At 42.7% G+C, this 21,596-nt stretch overlaps 1 long non-coding RNA gene across 1 annotated transcript in view; it reads right to left on the bottom strand.

Annotated features, from left to right (window-relative positions):
• Positions 1-8,810: 8,810 nt before the first annotated feature.
• Positions 8,811-21,596, bottom strand: part of LOC147706335 (uncharacterized) — a 150,291-nt gene continuing 137,505 nt past the window's right edge. Inside the window, exons 3-5 of the long non-coding RNA XR_015297631.1 lie at positions 15,985-16,113; positions 12,024-12,238; positions 8,811-9,074 (exon numbers count right to left, since the gene is read on the bottom strand). This is a non-coding gene — a long non-coding RNA (uncharacterized LOC147706335). The remainder of the gene's footprint in view (positions 9,075-12,023; positions 12,239-15,984; positions 16,114-21,596) is intronic.

The following is a 21,596-nucleotide window of genomic DNA, read 5'->3' as shown; positions in this document are numbered from 1 at the left end:
AAACTTATTAGCTTCCATGTTTAGCATAAAAGTATGAAAATAAAATTGGGTATCTGCATTGAGTAGGCTTCGTAAGCGATCCATAAATGTTGTCCAAAAATATAATTTAAAGTCCGGAAAATTAAGCCCGCCGTTATGTAAAGAGCCTTTAAGTAGAGTCACGGAGCAGCAAGCTTTGTGATATCCTCAAATAAAGCTACTAAATATTCCATCTAATTTTTTTTTTAAAAGATTGCTAAGAGACAGTGGGATAGATCTAAATAAATAAAGAAATTTAGGTAGTATTTTCATTTTAATTAAATTAATATGGCCAATAATGTTTAAGGGGAGCTTGTGCCATTTCTTCAATTGCAGAGCAGTTGTTTTAACTAGAGTATCATAGTTAATAGCAATTATCTCTTTAATTTTTGCAGATATTTTAACACCCAGATAAATAGCAGTCTGACATAGCCCTAATACTGTAACAGGGGGGTTATAATTAACAATAATTTGAGTTTTATTTAGATTTAATTTGTAGCCAGAAACCTCTCCAAATCTGCTAGCCTCAATAGTTATTCCAGGTAGAGCCTTAACAACATAAAACGAATAGATAGCAATATCATCGGCATATGCCATTATTTTCAATGAGTGGGGGCCTGAGCTAAAAGGAATGATGCAAGTGTGTGCTTGCAGAGCATAAAGAAATGGTTCCATCGAGAGGGCAAACAATAAGGGTGACAAGGGACACCTCTGACGGGTGCCCCGAAATATGGAAAAATTTGTTGAGGTCAGGCCGGCATAAGCTATTCTCACAGTGGGCTTATCATACAAAGATTGAATCAATGTTAAAAATTGGCCATTAAAGCCCACGGTTGTCAATACAGACTAGAGAAAATTCCACCCCACTCGGTCAAAAGCCTTCTCCGCGTCCAATAAAATCATACCGAGTGGAGTGGAATCTATCTCCGCTATATCAAAGGCAGTAATGGCCATATTGAAGTGGGAGGTAGTATCCCTACCTGTTACAAATGCATGCTGCTGTGGATTCACGATTTCAGGTATAAATGGAGCCAGTCGTGTAGCCAGCACTTTTGCGAATACCTTAGCATCTGTATTTATTAACAAAATAGGTCGACATGACCCGCATTCGTCTGCCGGCTTGTCCTTTTTCAAAAAGAAAATTAGTTTCGCAGTATTCCAAGAATTCGGGGCTTTCCCATTCTCACCAATAAATCTGATAGCTTGATGAAAATGGGGCAGTAGCTCGTCCATACAAATTTTATACTCCTCTAAAGGTAGCGTGTCATCCCCCGCTGCTTTTCCCAATGGTAGAAAGGAAATAGTTTGCAGAATCTCTAAAAGGCTAATCTGTTCAGACAGCTTTTCTAGCCCGAGATGATCGTATCTGTCTGGAACATGACAATCAAGATAATCCTCGATGCTAGTCAGGGTAGGATAGTCTTCTGGCGTATATAGCTTCTTATAAAACTCTACAAACTGCTCAAGTATCTGTGGAGATTGATCATATTTGGTATTGTTAGGGCCTTTTAAGCTTTTAATCAGAGTGTTGGCTTTCACATCCGCTACTTCATAAGCGAGAAGTTTCCCTACCTTATCTCCGGCTCTCATATTGGGAGATTTTAGATTTATGTAATTTTAAACTGCTTTTTTCCCAGAGTGTGATTTTTAAGGCAGCTTTTAGTTGTCCTAGTTTTAACCCCAATTCCACCACATTTGGAGATCCTGTGCATTAAGCGTCAGCCAACAGAAGTTCCACCGAAAGAATATTGTTGGTTAGTACTTTATTTTTTTTACGACGTTTGGCATTTTGTCTAAATAGAAATTGCTGGGTAAACCCCCGAATGCTAGCTTTACAAGCGTCCCATACAGTAATGCATGAGGTGGAGTTAAAGTTAATTTTGATAAAATCTGTAAGATGTGTCTTGAGCAGAGAGATAAACATAGGATTTGCAAATAAATGCCTAGGAAAAGAAAACTTTCTGGGACCGATGTGGTTTTGTGGTATATTGAACAAAAGCAAAATGGGATTGTGATCAGAAGTGACTCGTGGGCATAATTCGATCGAGCTAGTGTTCATAACACTCTCAGATGCCCAGACCATATCGATACAAGAGCAAAGTTTGTGAGGGGCAGAATAGTATGTATAGCCAGCCTCAGTAGGATAAATACTATGCCAGACATCTTTAATGTTATGGATGCGTCCTATTTCTAGAATAGCGGCGCGGGTCTTACGCAAGCGTTGAAAACCACCATGTCAAGTGGTGTCTAGCTGGTAATCCATTATGCAATTAAAATCACCCATAATAACCAGTTCTCCCTCCCGCTCTAAAAGTTCAATGTTCAATTGGTCAAAAATAAAAGAGTCATCAAAGATTGAACCGTAGACCACACAGAATACAAATTTGCAATTTTCAATAATTAATTGTACAAGGCCCATCGTCCTCTTTTATCACATTTAATTTTGCAAATTTCTGCTCTGAGACGCCTGTCTTTAAGAATAGCAACCCCCCTAATTGAAGCGTTACATTTTGAGCAAATAATAACCTCATAACCGAGTTGTCCCAATAACTTCCTATCCTTATAAGAAATATGGGTCTCAGAAAAAAAAAATGCGGATCATACAGTGCTAGCTCTTCTCGAAACAGGCGTCTTTTATTCTTATTATGAAGGCCTGTGACGTTCCAAGCCAAGCATCTTAACCGTAGCATTCAAAAAAGTTTGTGTGTCTCTTGTCATTCTGCAAAAATAAGACATATAATCTTCTCCCAAATGTTTCCACAATACAATATCTCCTTCTCGAGTTGCTTTTTCCAAACCAAAGACCCCCCCCCCCTCACCCACACTTGAGGAAGCCCACCCCCCTCCCCTGGCTCCCTTACCTCTCGCAGGAGGTGCATCCCCTCACTCTCCACAAACCCCGCCTTAGTAAAAAAAAAAAAAAGATTTTTTATCCCCAAGAATTTTATAGAAAAAGATGAAAAGAAAAGGAGGTATCAATGTAAGATCAGCCAAGAGGCGATCATAACTATAAAAATAGAGATTGCATTTATATACATCTGCGTTTTTTTTCCTTTTCCCCTTTTTTCCCTTTCTTTTTTTCTTCCCTTTTCTGTCTCCTCCACCTTCTAAATCCCTCTGAATTTAAGTAAATGTGGCCAATACACTCTCAGCCTCCCTTTCATCAGTGAAAAAGTAGGTACGACCACCCTTGATAACTTTTAAACGAGCAGGTTCCTGCAGAAACACTTGCCATCCCAGAGATTTGAATGGGTCAATAAGCTTACGCAGCTTCCATCGCCTATCCATAGTGGCCTTGCTGAGATCCGACCGTACAAAAAAGGTTAAACTTTCCGTAATAACAGGGGAATTCGGCCAGGCTTTGAATGAGACTGCCTGCCGCAGTAAAAAGTTCCCGAAATAAATAAGAAAGGGGTGGGGAAATGTGCTATCTTTGTCCCTCTGAACCAATGGCAGCCTATGGACTCTCTGAAGTTGGGAGTCCCAGTCCCAATCAGCTAGGTCCGGGAACGCCTTCTGAAATAGTGTTACAACAAATGCCCTAGGATCTGCCCCTTCTGGAATACCAAAGAGTCTCAGATTTGAGCGTCTTTGGCGATTTTCTAAATCCTCAACTTTTAGTTATAAAGACAGAATCTGGGTCTCATGTTGGTTCACAATGGTTTCTGTACGGCCAGACCCTTCCTCTATGTTAACCACCCGATTTTGTAAGTCCTCTAATTCCTGTGTTATCCCCCCCATCTTGATGGTGATATCTTGCAGAGAGTTCTGAAGCCTGCTGATATCTTCTTGCAATTGCAGGAAGTGATCTTGTGCCTCCTGTCGATGGTTAGATAGAGTCTGTAGGATGATGTCAAATGTAGAGCTGGTGATCTCTTGTACCCTAGATATACCTGCCCCAGAAACAGCAGCTATATATCGCGACAATGCAGGGGTAGATATTGCTGAGGTCAGAGGTACTAATGAAGTAGAACTGGTAGGGGGGTTACTGTTTGGAGTTGCCTGGATTAAATGTGGAAGGACTGTGTATTACTTCAGTTCTCCCTATGACCTGGACAGACCATTCAGTCATCTTTAGCAGACTCACTATCAAAGGTCCGCAGAGAAAAAAAGTGACCCCCGCGAAAAAGGGCACGTTCAAAGCTTGGAAGGACATTAATCCTAACGATTTAACGTTGCTTCTCAATACCACAACCCCGGAGCTATCCACCGATCCCACGACTGCTACCAACCAATTCCAAAAGTGGTTGGGCGAAGCCACGACTCAGCTGGCACCCACCAAATCAATCTAAAAAAATAGAAATATGCCTAAAGCTCAGTGGTACACGACAGAACTAAAAGCCCAAAAACAATATACCAGGAATAGGGAACGACAATGGCGAAGAACCTATGACAGTGAAAATAAGGAAAAATACAAGAAAGCCCTGGCTACGTACAAAGCTATGATATTAGCAGCAAAAAAAAGATTATTTCACACGCCATATAGAAACTGCAAAAAACTCCAGCAAACAGTTATACCACATTGCCAAAACCCTTGCTGGAAATGCCCCGGATCTTAACCCACCCCCATCGCAAACTTTATGTGATGCCCTATCGGATTTCTTTTTTGCTAAGGTCAACGATATCTATCAAGCTTTCAATCTAGACCAGGCTAGTAGTAGTGCTATCACCCCCATGATTACTCCTAATAGAACCATGACCTGTTTTAGCCCCCTCACCACTGACCAAGTCAAGAGCATATTTAAAACGATTAAAGCTGGCTCAGCTCTGGATCCTTGCCCAACCTCCGTACTCGCTACTGTGCCAGACACAGTTATTCCCATTATCACCACCGTCTGTAATACAATTCTGGCATCCGGATCCTACCCTGACTCACTGAAAAATACATTGATCAAACCTCTGCTTAAAAAGCCTGGGTTAGATAAAGGTGAACTAAAAAACTACCGCCCTATTGCAAGTCTCCCTTTTCTAGCAAAGGTTATAGAAAAACTATGAACCAGCAGCTATCAGCTTATATAGAAAACAACAATCTGCTGGATGATACGCAGTTCGGTTTCCGCAAACACCACGGCACAGAAACCGCTCTCATCAAAGCAGCTGATGACATAAGAGTCATCCGTGATCAAGGAGGAACTGCTTTATTAGTTCTCCTAGACTTGTCAGCTGCTTTCGACACGGTTGACCATAAGATCTTGGTCGACCGTGTCGAGAGGATGGGCATTCAGCTCACTGCCAGGGATTTACTTGCCTCCTTCTTGGCCAACAGAACCCAGGCGGTTACACTGGGCCCCTTCCAGTCGGCTGACCTGTCGTTACCGTGTGGGGTACCCCAAGGCTCATCCCTAAGTCCGACACTATTTAATATATACACATGTCGGACCTCGCTAGTGTCATCAAAGCCCACGGGATGAGCCTAACCTCATACGCCGACGACACTCAGTTGGTGCTGGCTATAAAGGGCGATGGACAGAGGGTGGCAGAGAGATTCCAAGGTGGGATGATTGCTATCGGCGAGTGGATGGCAAGGAATTGCCTGAAGCTTAACTCCGATAAAACGGAGGTGGTTATCTTTGGTAATCTCTCCCCAGTCTGGTCGGCAACCTGGTGGCTATCGGCCCTGGGCACACCTCCTCGCCCCACGGTCAAAGTCAGAAACCTAGGTGTTACCTTCGACGACCAGCTTAACTTCATGGCCCATGCAAACAAGGTGGCAGCTAACGCCCATTTCAAGCTAAGAATGGTAAGAAAAATTACACCTTACCTACCAGACTCAGCAGCAAAAACATTAGTCACCTCTCTAGTGCTTTCTTCACTAGATTACTGCAATGGTCTGCTGCTCAATGCCCAGAACAGAGTCACCAAAAAATGACAGACGTGCAGAATGCTGCCGCCCGCGTACTGTCAAAAAAACCTAGATTTGCACCCATCTCGGACACGCTCAAAAACTACCATTGGCTGTCCATCCACAACAGGGTCAAATTTAAATCTCTGTGCACAGTCTACAAATCATTACAGGATCAAGGACCTCGATTCCTTAAAAAGCAACTGATTCCTTATAACCCTCCGAGAACGCTCAGATCCACCTCTCTTAACCAACTAGTGGTTCAACGCAGCCGAACAGCTTCCTGGGGCGATCGCCGCTTCTCAATCGCGGCCCCTAGACTTTGGAACACCCTACCTAACCATATAAAAACTAGCCCAACACTTCTTCAGTTCAGAAAAAAACTGAAAACATGGTTATTCAATCAGTAACTCACATCTCTGCACTTCCTGATCAGGGTGAGACTTCAATGCAATTTCAGCGCCGAGACGCCCAAGGGTAATTGTACGCGCTCTACAAATGGCATTAATAAATAAATAATAAATAAATAAATAAAGATACCGGCTTGATAAAGGATGGCAAAACCGAAGGCATAGCCACAGGAGCAGCTTCCAAAGACACCATGGAGGTTAGCGTATTAGCAGCTAACGGATATAATATTTCTGTAGTCGGAGGGTTATGGTCTGGGGTATCAGAGGAAGCTGAAGTCGAGTTATGATCTGGCGGGCTAGTACCAGAGTCTCACAGTTAGATTCTTCACCAACCCTTTAGCCTGTATCCACTTCCTAAGAGAGCTCTTCTCCGCAGGGTGAAACTTCCTCGTAGGGGGAGCGGTGATTAAAGATGGTGCATTAGTGTTCCCAAGCAACACAGAGCTGTTCAGTGTTTACAGAGATATGGACTGTTCTGGGCATTAAACTGTGAACTTTGCTCTTAACGGAGCTCTGCATGTATTAATGTTGAATGGCGGACCTTGGCATTCATTTATTTCACTCGTGCTAGTTAACATGTGCACGGTCTTTTTTGCACCTTTGCCCGTTTGTTGACTTATTCCAGAGAATTTAGCTCATTGGAATTGGAATTTAAACTGTTTCACATTAGAAATGCAGACCTTGTTTAATATTGATGAAATATTCCATTTCCTCTCTATATCCAAATTCTCTACTGCCATTGAAAGAGGTGACAACATTCATCATTCAGTGTTTCTACGGTAGGAGCTGATATAGACACATTAATGTTTATATGTTCAGGCAATCCCACTTTCTCTAGACTAGAGTTGCTATGTAGCTAGAGTTGTTGCGGCTATGGTGTTGTGTGCTAGGGTGGTGGATGCTAGGTTGGTGTGGTGTAGGCTTGTGCGGGCTATGGTGTTTGCGGCTAGGGTGTTGGTGGCTAGTATGTTTGCGGCTAGTGTGTCTGCGTGTAGGCTTATGGGTGCTAGTGTGTTTGTGGCTAGTTTGTTTGCGGCTATGGTTTTGGTGGCTATGGTGGTTGGCAGCTAGTGTTGTGGGTGGCTAGGGTGTTTGCGGCTAGTTTTTTAGCGGCTAGTGTTAGCGGCTAGGGTGTGTGCGGCTATGGTGTTTGCAGCTAGGGTGGTAAGTGCTATGGTGTTTGCGGCTATGGTCTTTGCGGCTAGGGTGTTTGTGGTTATTGTGTTTGAGGCTAGGGTGTTGGCGGCTAGAGTTTTGGGGGTGAGAGTTTTGGCTGCTAGAGTGTTTGCGGCAGGGTGTTGGCAGCTAGGGTGTTGGCTGCTAGGGTGTTGGCTGCTAGGGTGTTGGCTACGAGTGCGGTGGGTGCTATGGTGGTGTGTGCTAGTGTTGTTTGGCTATGGTGTTGGCAGCTAGGGTGTTGCTGGCCATGGTGATTGCGGCTATGTTGTTTGTGGCTATGGTTGTTGCGTCTAGGGTGTTTGTGGTTAGGGTGTTTGTGGCTAGTCTGCTGGCGTCTAGGGTGTTGGCGGCTAGTATTTGTGGCGAGAGTGTGTGGGTGAGAGTGTGTGGGTGAGAGTGTGTGGGTGAGAGTGTGTGGGTGAGAGTGTGTGGGTGAGAGTATGTGGGTGAGAGTATGTGGGTGAGAGTGTGTGTGAGCGTGAGTGTGAGATATAGAGAGAGGTGTTGAGGGAGATAGAGAGAGGTGGCAAGGGATAGAGAGAGAGATAGAAAATTCGAGATGTATGTAGGGAGTGAGAAAAATAGAGAGGTATGGAGGGAGAGTGATAGAGTGAGGTATGGAGGGTGAGCAAGAGTGAGGTATGGAGGGAGAGTGAGGTATGGAGGGAGAGCCAGAGTGAGGTATGTAGTGAGAGCAAGAGTGAGTTGACGATTGTGAGTGACTGAGTTGGCGAGTGAGGTGGCCATTGAGAGAGAGTGAGGTGGTGAGTGAGATAGAGAGTGTGGTGGTGAGGGGGATAGAGAGACAGAGAGCGGGAGAGTGAGTAATGTGGTGACTAAGAGACATAGACAGTGAGGTGGTGATGGACATAGTGAAAGTGTCGTTTTGATGGACAGAGAGAGTGATGTATGGAGGGAGAGAGAGTAAGTTTTGGAGGGAGAGAGCGTGAGGTATGGAGGGAGAGCGATGGTATGGAGGGAGAGAGAGAGTGGTATGTAGGGAGAGAGCAAGTGCGGTATTGGAGGGAGAGAGAGTGATCTATGGAGTGATAGAGTGAGTAATGTAGAGAGTGATTGAGAGAGAGTCAGTGTGAGAGTCAGTGTGAAGATGAGTGAGTTTGAGGTCATGATGGAGAGTGATGTTGTGAGTTATTGAGGTATAGTGATGTTGGTAGTGATGGAGAGTGTTGTTTATAGGGAATGCTGTTCATTCCAACCCATATGACAATTCTTCTTTTTTTTTATAATCAAAACGTTTAATAATATAATTCACACAGCGATAATTATGTTTTTCCTTTGTACAAAAGTGAAACATGTCAACAGTAAAGTTTCATTTGTTACGCTATTTCTTCTTCTGTTTTCTACTTAACAATTTAAATTATGTTTTAATTGCAAAAAAACACTTCACATGTTTGTGGCAAATAATGGATAAGTGCTTCTCCAATGTCGTCCACCTTTCATCCAGCATAAACCATTCAATGAGAAGATGATTTTGTATGTCCATTGACTGAAAAGTGTTAGTGTTTGCAAGTTATGGTACTGATGTCTCCTTTGATGTTTTCAACTCCATATATTTCCACGTCAATTATTTCCTGTGGTGCTGCTGTTACCGGTCGTTAAAAAAACTGACATAATCAAAATATTAGGACATTCTTTTAGAGGATTATAAGTGTTTTCAAACTAGAGTGTGATGGTGTGTGTGTGAGTGTGTGAGTGTGTGTGAGAGTGTGAGTGTGTGTGAGAGTGTGAGTGTGAGTGTGAGTGTGTGTGAGAGAGTGTGAGTGTGTGAGAGAGAGAGTGTGTGTGTGTGAGAGAGAGTGTATGTGTGAGAGAGAGTGTATGTGTGGGGGGGTGAGAGTGTATGTGTGGGGGGGTGAGAGTGTATGTGTGGGGGGGTGAGAGTGTATGTGTGGGGGGTGAGAGTGTATGTGTGGGGGGGTGAGAGTGTATGTGTGGGGGGGTGAGAGTGTGTGTGGGGGGGTGAGTGTGTGTGTGGGGGGGTGAGAGTGTGTGTGTGGGGGGGTGAGAGTGTGTGTGTGGGGGGGTGAGAGTGTGTGTGTGGGGGGGTGAGAGTGTGTGTGTGTGGGGGGGTGAGAGTGTGTGTGTGTGGGGGGGTGAGAGTGTGTGTGTGTGGGGGGGTGAGAGTGTGTGTGTGTGGGGGGGTGAGAGTGTGTGCGTGGGGGGGGTGAGAGTGTGTGCGTGGGGGGGTGAGAGTGTGTGTGGGGGGGGGGGTGAGAGTGTGTGTGGGGGGGGGTGAGAGTGTGTGTGTGGGGGGGGGTGAGAGTGTGTGTGTGGGGGGGTGAGAGTGTGTGTGTGGGGGGGTGAGAGTGTGTGTGTGGGGGGGTGAGAGTGTGTGTGTGGGGGGTGAGAGTGTGTGTGTGGGGGGTGAGAGTGTGTGTGTGGGGGGTGAGAGTGTGTGTGTGGGGGGTGAGAGTGTGTGTGTGGGGGGTGAGAGTGTGTGTGGGGGGTTGAGAGTGTGTGTGTGGGAGGGTGAGAGTGTGCGTGTGGGCGGGTGAGTGTGTGTGTGTGGGCAGGTGAGAGTGTGTGGGGGGGGGGGTGAGAGTGTGTGTGGGGGGGGTGAGAGTGTGTGTGGGGGGGGTGAGAGTGTGTGTGTGGGCGGGTGAGAGTGTGTGTGTGGGCGGGTGAGTGTGTGTGTGTGGGCGGGTGAGAGTGTGTGTGTGTGGGCGGGTGAGAGTGTGTGTGTGTGGGCGGGTGAGAGTGTGTGTGTGGGGGGTGAGAGTGTGTGTGTGTGGGGGGTGAGTGTGTGTGTGGGGGGGTGAGTGTGTGTGTGTGGGGGGGTGAGAGTGTGTGTGTGGGGGGGTGAGTGTGTGTGTGGGGGGGTGAGAGTGTGTGTGGGGGGGAGTGAGAGTGTGTGTGGGGAGTGAGAGTGTGTGTGGGGGTGAGAGTGTTGGGGTGTGTGAGAGTGTGGGGGTGTGTGAGAGTGTGGGGGTGTGTGAGAGTGTGGGGGTGTGTGAGAGTGTGGGGTGTGTGAGAGTGTGGGGGGGTGAGAGAGTGTGTGGGGGGTGAGAGAGTGTGTGGGGGGTGTGAGAGTGTGTGGGGGGTGTGAGAGTGTGTGGGGGGTGTGAGAGTGTGTATATGTATGTATATGGGGGGTTGAGAGTGTGTGGGGGGTGTGAGTGTGTGTGGGGGGTGTGAGTGAGTGTGTGTGTGGGGTGTGAGTGAGTGTGTGTGGGGTGTGAGTGAGTGTGTGTGGGGTGTGAGTGAGTGTGTGGGGGGGTGTGAGTGTGTGGGGGGTGTGAGTGAGTGTGTGGGGGTGTGAGTGAGTGTGTGGGGGGTGTGAGTGAGTGTGTGGGGGTGTGAGTGAGTGTGTGGGGGGGTGTGAGTGTGTGTGTGGGGGGGTGTGAGTGTGTGTGTGGGGGGTGCGAGTGAGTGTGTGGGGGTGTGAGTGTGTGGGGGCGTGTGAGTGAGTGTGTGGGGGCGTGTGAGTGTGAGGAAGTGAGCAAGTGTGAGAGGCTGTGTGAGTGTGAGGGGGTGTGTGAGTGAGTGTGAGGGGGAGTGTGAGGGTGTGTGTTAGTGTGAGGGTGTGTCAGTGTGAGGGTGTGTGTGTGTGTGTGTGTGAGATAGTGAGAGGTGGTGAGAGAGGTGGTGAGGGGGAGAGAGAGAGAGAGAGAGAGAGAGAGAGGTGGTGAGGGAGAGCGAGATAGAGAGGTGGTTAGGGAGAGCGAGATAGAGAGAGGTGGTTAGGGAGAGAGAGGTGGTGAGGGAGAGAGATATAGAGAAAGAGAGGTGGTGAGAAAGATGTAGAGAGAGAGAGGTGGTGAGAAAGAGAGATGTAGAGAGAGAGAGAGAGGTGGTGAGAAAGAGAGATGTAGAGAGAGAGAGAGGTGGTGAGGGAGAGAGATGTAGAGAGAGGTGGTGAGTGAGAGAGAGAGAGGTGGTGTGGTAGAGAGATAGAGATAGATCGAGAGAGAAAATTAGAGAGGTATGGAGTGAGAGAGAAAAATAGAGAGGTATGGCGGGAGAGAGATAGAGTGATATATGGAGGGTGAGCATAAGTGAGGTATGGAGGGTGAGCATGAGTGAGGTATGGAGGGTGAGCATGAGTGAGGTATGGAGGGTGAGCATGAGTGAGGTATGGAGGGTGAGCATGAGTGAGGTATGGAGGGTGAGCATGAGTGAGGTATGGAGGGTGTGCAAGAGTGAGGTATGGAGGATGTGCAAGAGTGAGGTATGGAGGGTGTGCAAGAGTGAGGTATGGAGGGTGTGCAAGAGTGAGGTATGGCGTGAGAGTGAGGTATGGCGTGAGAGTGAGGTATGGAGGGAGAGCAAGAGAGTTGTCGATTGAGAGAGAGTGAGGTGGCGAGTGTGAGAGAGAGGTGGTGAGTGAGAGAGAGAGGTGTTGAGTGAGAGAGAGTGAGGCGGTGTTTGCAAGAGAGGTATGGTGTGTGCAATAGAGTGATGTTTGGAGTGTGCAATAGAGTGATGTATGGAGTGTGCGATAGAGTGTGGTGTTGAGGGAGGTGTTGAGAAAGTGAGGATTGGAGGGAGAGAGCACGTGAGGAAAGGAGGAAGATGGCGGTAGGATTAATGTATGTATGTAATTTAATACTTACTTGTATTTTGCTCTGCCTTGTAGTATTTCATATCTTCTGCCCATTAAATTCATGTACTGTGACACGAGTTAACGTAACATAATCTCCGATGTTATTATGAAATAGAGTTGCTTCGCTCCACAGTGTCACTTTTATTTCATCTGTAGCATCTTTTAAAGTTATTGATTGAGTGCAGTCTGTTGTCCGTTGATGAACACATTTTTATTTTCTTCTTCCTAAAATGTAAAGAAAGTGCGATTAACAGAGTGATAGAGAGATATATTGTGTTATGTATAAAGAGAGATCGGTGCTGAGCGAGTGAATTTAATTAGTTCCCATGTGAAATTGAGGTGTGTAGATAGCTAAAGAGAGAGGATAGTTTCTGAGTTTTGATCACAGTGTTTTTGTTTTTAGATAGAGCTAGAGTAGTTTTTTGATCTATAGAGTTGTGCAGTAACCAAAGTTGTTGTTTGTTGTAAATATTTTGTTCAATGTATCCGTCTATGTGGATACCCTAAATCTTATTATATATATATATATCTATAGAGAGAGAGAGAGAGAGAGAGAGAGAGAAAATCTCTAGACAAATGTAAGTGTTGAGATCTATATGTATGTGTTGAGATTAATAGCTTGTTTTGTTATAGTTATATTTGTACATTAAATTAACTTTAGTGATTGAGTGGTGTGTATTTATTTGTTTATGTGCAAAGAGATATAGTGATCGTCCTAATTGTTTGTATATCTAACGATATAGGTGTGTTGACAGATATGTAGAGTTGTGTTTATGTAGTGTTTGTTTTATTTACTGGCTATGTGTGTGTTTTTATAGAAATATCTAAGTATATATGTGTATAGCTGTGTAGCGAGAGGTGTGTAGAGTGGTAGAGGTGTGTATAGTTTGCGAGGGTTGTTTTGAGTATCTGATGGAGAGAGAGATGTATAGATAGTGAGTTTTGTTTCAACTGTTTTGTGTGTGCATATATAGATATATAAAGGGATTTTGAGAGAGTTGTGTAAAATTAGTAATAGGATAGAGTTATATCTGTTGAATTTAATGTTGTACCGAGGTACATTGACAGCTATGTGATGTTAAGAGAGGTGCGTATCAAGATTGATGTGTATTTACAGCCAGTTGTAGGTGTGTAGGTATAGCCTGACTTCTGTATAGTTATTTGTATATATACAGATAAATAGATCAGTGAGTGTGATACGTATGTAGATGAAGGGAGATGTCGAGTTGATAGTGATATCGTTGTATATAGAGAAAGAACCGAAAAGCTGCGTATAGTTTCATAGGGAGGTATGTTGAAAGACCGATATGGTGGTGTGTGTTTACACACTGAAAGACAGGGGTCTAGAAAGCTAGAGCTTAGAGACTGTTGTGTGTTCACAATTTGATAGACCATATAGAATGATGTTTTAGATTGTGAGTGAGGTGTTGATTGATAGAGGTGAGTATAGAGTGTCACACCTAAGATGATAGATAGATTTGCATTTAACTTGTGTTATAGAGTTTATAGTGAGATAGTGTTATGTAAGTTGAGAGATAGAGGTTTAGGGATCGAGTTTTTCATAGAGTGTGATTGAACAAAGTGCTGATATAGAGTGTTTGTTTTGAATTTTCATAGTTATAGTATATAGAAGTATGTATAGAGAGTAATAGTGATGTGTGTCGATCTAGCAAGAGAGTGATGTGTGTATATCTATACTAATATAATAAAGAGAGAGCCCAAACCTTTGAGGCGGGTAATCTCAGGAACCACAGCACCAATCACAACACCCAATACAGTGTTGGAAAGGGCAGTTGCAGCAGAAGAACATAGGCTATGTAGACGCCCATCATATACATTTAAAAGGTAAAAGAACCGTGCCAGCAAAGTAGTCCCTTGTTGTGCGTGTCTGCGTTGTCCTGTGGGCGTATGCTGGGGGCGCGACAAACGCTGGGGGCGTGTGGTACGTTCCGCCCTTCATGCCATGTCTCATATCGTGTGCTGTGGGCATGTGCTGGGGGCGTGGGCATGTGTGGGGCGCGGGATTACGGGGGAAAAAAAGCGAGCGTTGTGCCCAATATTTCATTGTTTTTTCTTCCCAGTTTCTGTACATTCCAGCTCCGGGTGTCCACCCTGCTCCCTTTAAATACCCCATGCACCCCATAATCATAACCCATCCTTACTCCTTAAAATACCCCAACACCCTTAAACACGAACCCATCTTAACCCTATAAATATACCCTGTACCCCAAAACCCAAACCTATCCCTAAACCCTAAAAATACCCCTGTACCCCAAAACCCAAACCTAGCCCTGAACCCTAAATATACCCCTGCACCCCAAAACCCAAACCTAGCCCGGTACCCTTAAAATACCCCTGTACCCCAAAACCCAAATCTACCCCTGAACCCTAAAAATACCACTGTACCCCAAAACCCATACCTATCCCTAAACCCTAAAACTACGCCTGTACCCCAAAACTATATCTGAACCCTTGAAATACCCAAACACCCCAAAACATATACCTCAGTACCCCAAAACAGATACCCCTATACCCATACTTACCTTATCCAAACATTTAAAAAAACATGCTTTTACCATTCATGCATTTACAACGAATTTTGTTGTAGATGTATGCGTGGTAAAAGCATATAAAATGTAATGCCATGCATTATAATGGTATTGCTGAGTCATGGTACTTTCGTAATGAAAGTATGTGGAGTGATGGTATGCGGAAAGAAAGTTGCGGAATAATGGGTGTTTACCCCTCCCTGGTAAGTACATTGGAGGCACGGCGGTCCACATCTCCAGAAACATACTCATATTTTTTCACCACCGATTTGAAAAATGCACAGGTCTCTCTCATTGATGGCCAGCACCGACATACACTTTTAGACACACCTCCTGCCACAAGTTCTAGAATTGCGAACTTTAGAGCTGGGGAGCTACGTTCGAATCTCGGCATCAGCTCAACATCCTATGATTCCAGGCAAATCGCTTTGTCTGCCCGTGCCTACCACAAATGAATGTGTTCTTCTGTAATGTAAATTGTGCTCATGCGATGTTGTCGAGTTTGCGCTATATAATATTGCAAGGAAAAGTAAAGTAGGGAAACTCGAGTTCACAAACTACTGAACGCGCACTCTTAAATGCATCAGCAGTGCACTGTGAATCGGAGCGTTTCACAGGCCTGTCACAGATAAGAAATGCTATCAAAACGAAATCCTATAAAACAATATACTACTAGCCGTCAGCAATTTATACCCGGACAACGTCGGGACGAGCTGCAAGTATCTTTATATTGAGATTGTTGTGTGTTGAGTGTTTCCAAGATTTGAAAGAGAGAGAGAGAGGTATATGTGTGTGTTTAGAAAGAGAGACAGAGATGTTTTCTGAGATCTAGAGATTTGTTTACAGCGATAGCAATAGAAAGAGTTGTGTGTATAGAAGGAGTGTTATAGTTCGAGAGACTGAGTTGTTATTGAGATGTTTTGAGTGATATAAAGATTTGTTTATAGATATTTAATTAGAAAGAAACGTTTGTAGAAATAGAGTGTTCTAGATAGAGAGACAGAGTGTTTAGTAAGATGTGTTGCGAGCTGTGGAGCTTTGTTAACAGAGAGATACTTTGAGTGAAACGTGTGTTGACATGGTGTGTTAGATATAGAGAGACAGAGTATTTAGTGGTTACTTACTTCTGCAATGGTTCCGCAAACTGTCATAAGAGTTTTTAAAGTTGCATGCTTGATTTCCTTAATTGGTGAAGCAGGTGGTGCTGGTGGTTGTAAAATGTTTTCTGCTTCTTTGATTAACAACTGATTTAATTCCATAGCTGGAAATTTAGTGACTTTGCTTTGCTTTGTAATGAGTATTGTTTTGTTTTTTATAATAAAATTGCAAATGAGTAGACCACAGTTGTTTTTGGTTTGTTGGTATACATTTTCTTGATAGCAAGTAGCTTTAATTATCTGCTAAAGCCAAATGAAATAGTACCTTATTTTCTTGTTTTGCATTTTTGTAGTTTGTTTTACCAGAATACTTGATGACATTGACTCGTATTGGTTTCTGATATGGTTTGTTGTCATTGATGCTATGGTTAGTGATTTCTTCAATAGACATCATCTGAAATGAAAAATATTTTTAAAACAATGCTAAATAGAAACCCATAACGCTTTATGATCACTGTAATAGCATTCTAATGTTCTAAAGTTTTGCATTGTGTCATTAGTATATATATGATCTAAAATGGATTGGTAGTTAGTTGTGTAACTGTCTAAGAGTTGTTTACAATGTAATTTAGTTTCAAAAAACCGAATTAGTTCGGTAGTGTGAGAATTTGTTTGTGCTAAATCAACATTGAAATCGCCCATAATGACAAATTTGTGTGTTGTGTAAAAATTAGTTATATTTGTGATGATTTCGAAAAGCGATTTAATACATTTATGTGGTGGTTTGTATACTATAATAATCAGGTAATCTGTGCTATTAATCTGTATTGAAAAATGTAGAATGTCTATCCCTTTGTGTGTTTCATAAATAAAAAGATCCTTTTTGTAGTACAGTATCATTCCATGGTTTGTGTTATATGAATGAAATTTATCAAAGATAATGTGATGATATTGTTCTACTGTAAAATCTTGCCCTGTTGCCTCTCTTGTAGTGTTTACCTCTATTAAACAAATAATGTCAGCTTTCAATATGTTTTTATCAGCTATCATTGATGTGAAATGTTTCTGAAGTGATCGTATATTGTGTGTGATGATATTAAAATGGGCAGTGTATCTTTCTAACTGTGGGATTGATATTTCTAGTGGCATATGGGTCCTTATTCTTAGCATTTCCTCAATAACTTTTGTATGTACTATAATTTTTCCCTCATCAAAATTTTGAACATATATGTTTTCAATTGATTTAGCTCTGCTTAATGCTACATAATGGAAATGTGTTCTAGTTAGTGCTGATTAAGCATGGGCGAATTTTGCGAATCTCGCGTTCGCGAATTTTGCGGATTTGCGAACTCGCAATCCGCAAAATCCGCGAATTCTCGCAAATTTGCGGATTTTTTTTTTGTGTTCGCGCGGGTTTCTGCCAGGTCGCGAGGGTTTTTGTACAATTTCGCAAACGCGAACTTACCTGTCGGGTCGCAAGTTTTGCGAACTTGTTGTTTCTACGTGTCCAGCCTGTTTGGGACACTCTTCTTCATCACTGCCACCCTCTGTCACCACATGCCACCCTCTGGCTCACCCATGCCACCCTCTGTTTCATCACAGCACCCTCTGGTTGTCCAGTGTACATTATTGTGGCAAAGCAAAGCACACCTTCCGTGCCTCAAGTGACCTGAATTAATTTGGGGCTGATTAATGTGTCACAGAATATTTTTTTAGCTGGCACCTGCTTCCTTAGTGCTTCCTGATTAGTGATCTTTTGCACTTGCTAAGTGCTTTCATTGTTGCAAAATTAGTTACAACACCTGCCCTGCCCCAACTGACAATAATGAATTAGGGGCTGATTAATGTGTCACTGGATTTGAACTTCCAGCCTGGCTCCTGCTTGTCTCCCTTAGCTGTAATTCAGGACCTTTGTGGCATATGTGTAACTATTCTGAGGGTCAGTGCAGGGTCACATAATAGTTGCAAGTAGGCAACTGAACTCTGCAGGGGCCCCTCAGGAAGCACTACAGGAAATGGCTACTAATGATGAGCTTGAACTTTTGAACCTGGTAAGTAGTTTCAGTTTTGCTAAGATCGTATTTCTGCAATTTAGCGCTTATTCGCGGGGCGCGAAGTTGAACTGGGAAGCCGCGAACTCACGCGAACAGTGCGAGCAAGCCATAAAATCCGCTGCTCGCGGATTTTGCGGGAAATTCGCAAATCTCGCGGATTGCGAATTTACCGAAAATCCGCGAGCGGAACGGATTTTCCGCCCATACTTAGTGCCGATGCTTGGCATGAAGGAAATTGTATAATAGTTATACATTTCCTTGTATATTGAAAATCTCTAGCCATAGCATGTATTGGTGTCCATGTATTTACAATTTGTGAATGACATAAGTGTTTATATTCCTGTTGTGTTGTTTTGCCTACACTCTGATTGTCAAATGCTACCCAAACAATAATTGGTGTATTGTTAATTATTTAAACTAATTTCACTACACCAGTTGCGCCATTTGTTAACCCATCATTAACATTCACATTGCAAGTTAAATCATGCTGTAGTTGTAAAGCTATGTGTAATGTATGTGCAAGTCCCATTGTTTTTGTAGGATCCTTGGGCAATTATTTAAGTATAGTTTTCTTAACATTTTCTGACAGATCAGAACTAACGGTATCATTAGCTACTGTTATGTAAACTGGACATTGCTCGCTATGTTGTTCCAAAACTTCTATGTTAATCTCATTAACTTCTAAATGAGTAGACATAATATATGTTATTGTTTTAGAAAGACTGTCATTAGGTGGTATTTCTCTTTGCCTAATTTTTAAAATATCTTCCTGTGTATGTTTCCCCTCCCGTAATCTGTTTAGTAGTTCTGCAAATTGCAGATCATCTTTTTGGTGTATAATTTTAGTTAGTTCAAATAGTTTAAAATGTTCTTGCCATAAGTTAGTACTTAAAGGGCCATACAGCAGGTTAGCCTCTTGAAAAATGTATCTGTCAGAAACAGGTTTTAATTGGTAAAAGCCCCCTATAGCTAAAATAGAAATTCCTCCAAACGGTTCATTAGATGATTTTATTTCTTGTAGCCTGTTATGGATAAAATTGTATCCAAAACTTTGTGCATCTTTTTGGATAGAGTTTGATGGGACGTGCACACTGGACCCCTCTAAATATTGTCCCTTCTATGTCCCTCCCTGTTGTTAATGGATAAAATTGAACATATTTCGACCGACCATTGAAATTTCATCTATAATAACAACTTTTACATGCATCATTTCAATTTGAAGAGCAGTTCCATGTTCTTGAATTAGTGGTTTATAATTTAACGTTTGTGATACAGGTATTTTAAAAGTACTATGCAGTGTTTTTCCATTATTATTATGTGCTGCTTTGCCTGTTGGACCTGTAAGCAAACTATGAATATTATCTGGATTTTCACCTGCCTTTGTGTTATAATAGCGTAGTAATGTTTGATATAGTGCAGTTATAAAAAAGCTTTTACCAACACCTGCCCCTTCTGTGCAAAAAGTATAGCATGGAGTGATTTTAGTTTTTAACCAATGCAAATGATGGTAAATAAAATGTAGTTGTCCCTCAGTTAAATTTTGCATAATATTGTGGTATTTCTCATCAGGCAAAATAGAGTTACTTAAGCTTTGTTCTTCATTGATTGTTCTAATCCCTAAATCTAATGACAAATCATATAGATGTTGTTGTTCTTTATTGTTTCCTTCAGCGCATATAGTTTCTGAACGTATTAAAACAGGTGATAGAGGAGGTGATAATAGAATTTCATTACTGTTTTCATTAGTAAGGTTTGTAATTTCCCCGTGATTATTGCTATAAATTTTAACTTGTGCATCGACAAAGTTTTTAACTTCTAGATACCTTTCATACTTAGGGGTCCACTAGGATGGCGGGCGTACTTTGTCCGCCCGCCACCCTAACGGAGATCTGGACCGCCCACCATAAGGGCGGGGGTCCCGTTGTGGGTATTAGGATGTGCCCGCCACAGTGGCGGGCACATCCCATATGTTTTACATTGTGGCGGGCGGTGCTCTCTGCACCGGCCGCCACAATGCAAAACCTAAGTTGCAGCATTCAGACATGCAAAGCGGCAGGCACCGCGCGATGCCTGCCGCTTAGCATATGTACATGTGGGGCAGTACCATAGGTACCCCCCATGTGCCCCCCGACAGTGGCGCCAACCTGGGGGCCCTGCAGGGGGCCCCCGCAGCAATCACTGCATGCCTTTCCGTGACGGTATTGCCGCAGCGGAAAGGCCCACACATTTTGCCATTGTAATATGGCTGGCGGTGTCCATTAGACACCGCCACCATATACATCTATTAAAGTGGCGGACGGTCTTTCCGTCCGCCGCTGTCCCCTCCGCCATCCTAATCTGGCGGAGGGGTAAACGAGAGTGGTTGTCGGGCGGATTGCCTCTGCCAGGGTGGCGGTGGCCACCGCCACCCTGGCGGAGGCTATCCATCCGATATCCTAATGGAGCCCTAAGTATTCTTTTTGAAGATTATTTTCTGTTCTTCCCTCCATGGATAGTGCAGCATTAATATTTCTCTATAATAATCTTCTGGTTCATTGTTTTTGTTAAATCTGCAGTAGCATATTATTTTGCACCGTGTGCGCTTACTCAAAGCCTAATTGTTTGTGCTATCTCTATTCTCTCCCTCTTCTTCAGTACGTTCTATTTCTTACTCATCAGAGCTGTAAAAGTTTGTTTCTGCAAGTAAGTTTTCGCAATCATTTATTTCTCTGTAAAAATTGTTTTTCTTGAGATAGTTAAAATTTGCAGTATAATCAGCAAATGTTCACATCTCTAATGCTTTTGGCCTCTTGCAGTATTTAACAATAATATTATCACATTGAATGATAGTAAAAGTATCTGGAAAAGCATTAATAGTATCCATATCACGCATTAAATACGCTCTGGACGGCTAGTATTAATAAATACAAATGACCGTGAACTTTTCCTTAATGGAATTTGAAGAATGAGATATGCAGCTTCTTGAGCACTCATTTCTGTACAGTTGAGGAATTTGTTTCCTATGTGTTTAAGTTGGTCTTTTACATTACTATTGCTTTTAACCTCTTTAGCAGCTTGTGCAATAAGTTTGCTAATTCCTCTTTATGATTTACTGATATATGAAATAATTTACACAGCACAAGCATAAGCATCTAGTATAAACTGCAAGTCTATGTTTGCTCGCCAAGCTTTTAAAATAGTAGTATTATAGTTATTAATAAAGCATTCCCCTGGTGTTCTTTTTAAAAATATTGTTGGTTTTTCTAGCGTAGTTTGTATAGAAGTAATATATTCTTTATTATCCATCTGAATTACGTCTAAGAATTCTTCAAAAGTAAGTGTATTAAAGGTAGTAGTATTCATCGTTTCATGGATAACTTTTATATTTTCCTTCCATTGCTTATCTGTGCTCCTAAGTGGTAATGGCTTTAGTATTAGAGTATTTGACATTGGATATTGATATTTGCATGTTCATTTATTTTTACGTCTGCAGTTTTTAGTGTGGCCATGCCTTTGCAGAGTTAGTAAAGGCTGTAAAAGTGTTTCATCTGACTTATTACATGTGATATATTTATCAATAAAGCTATTGACTTCCTCTACTGGTGATACACCATATACGGGTGCATTTTTTATCCATAGTAATGCATGTATATGTGGAGAACCTCTCTGTTAAAATTCTACTCTGTAGAAGTAGTCAACTATTTCCCCAATGGGATTTTTTCTGTGCATTAAAACACAATTAAACAATTTCCTAACTTGATAGTCAAACTGCCTTGCACATGTAAAAGGATCTTGTTGTATTAATTTACATTTTGTTTCCCAATACATGTTTAGAAATTCTTCCTCTGTGCATTCATTTAAATTTTGAACTGGCAATAGTATATTTATTAAATGGTGCCATTTA

The sequence above is a fragment of the Lissotriton vulgaris genome, chromosome 7, assembly GCF_964263255.1.
Source record: "Lissotriton vulgaris chromosome 7, aLisVul1.2, whole genome shotgun sequence".
Classification (NCBI taxonomy): Eukaryota; Metazoa; Chordata; class Amphibia; order Caudata; family Salamandridae; genus Lissotriton; species Lissotriton vulgaris.
The sequence above is the reverse complement of the archived record's forward strand: the minus strand, read 5'-3'. Positions and strand labels throughout refer to the sequence as shown.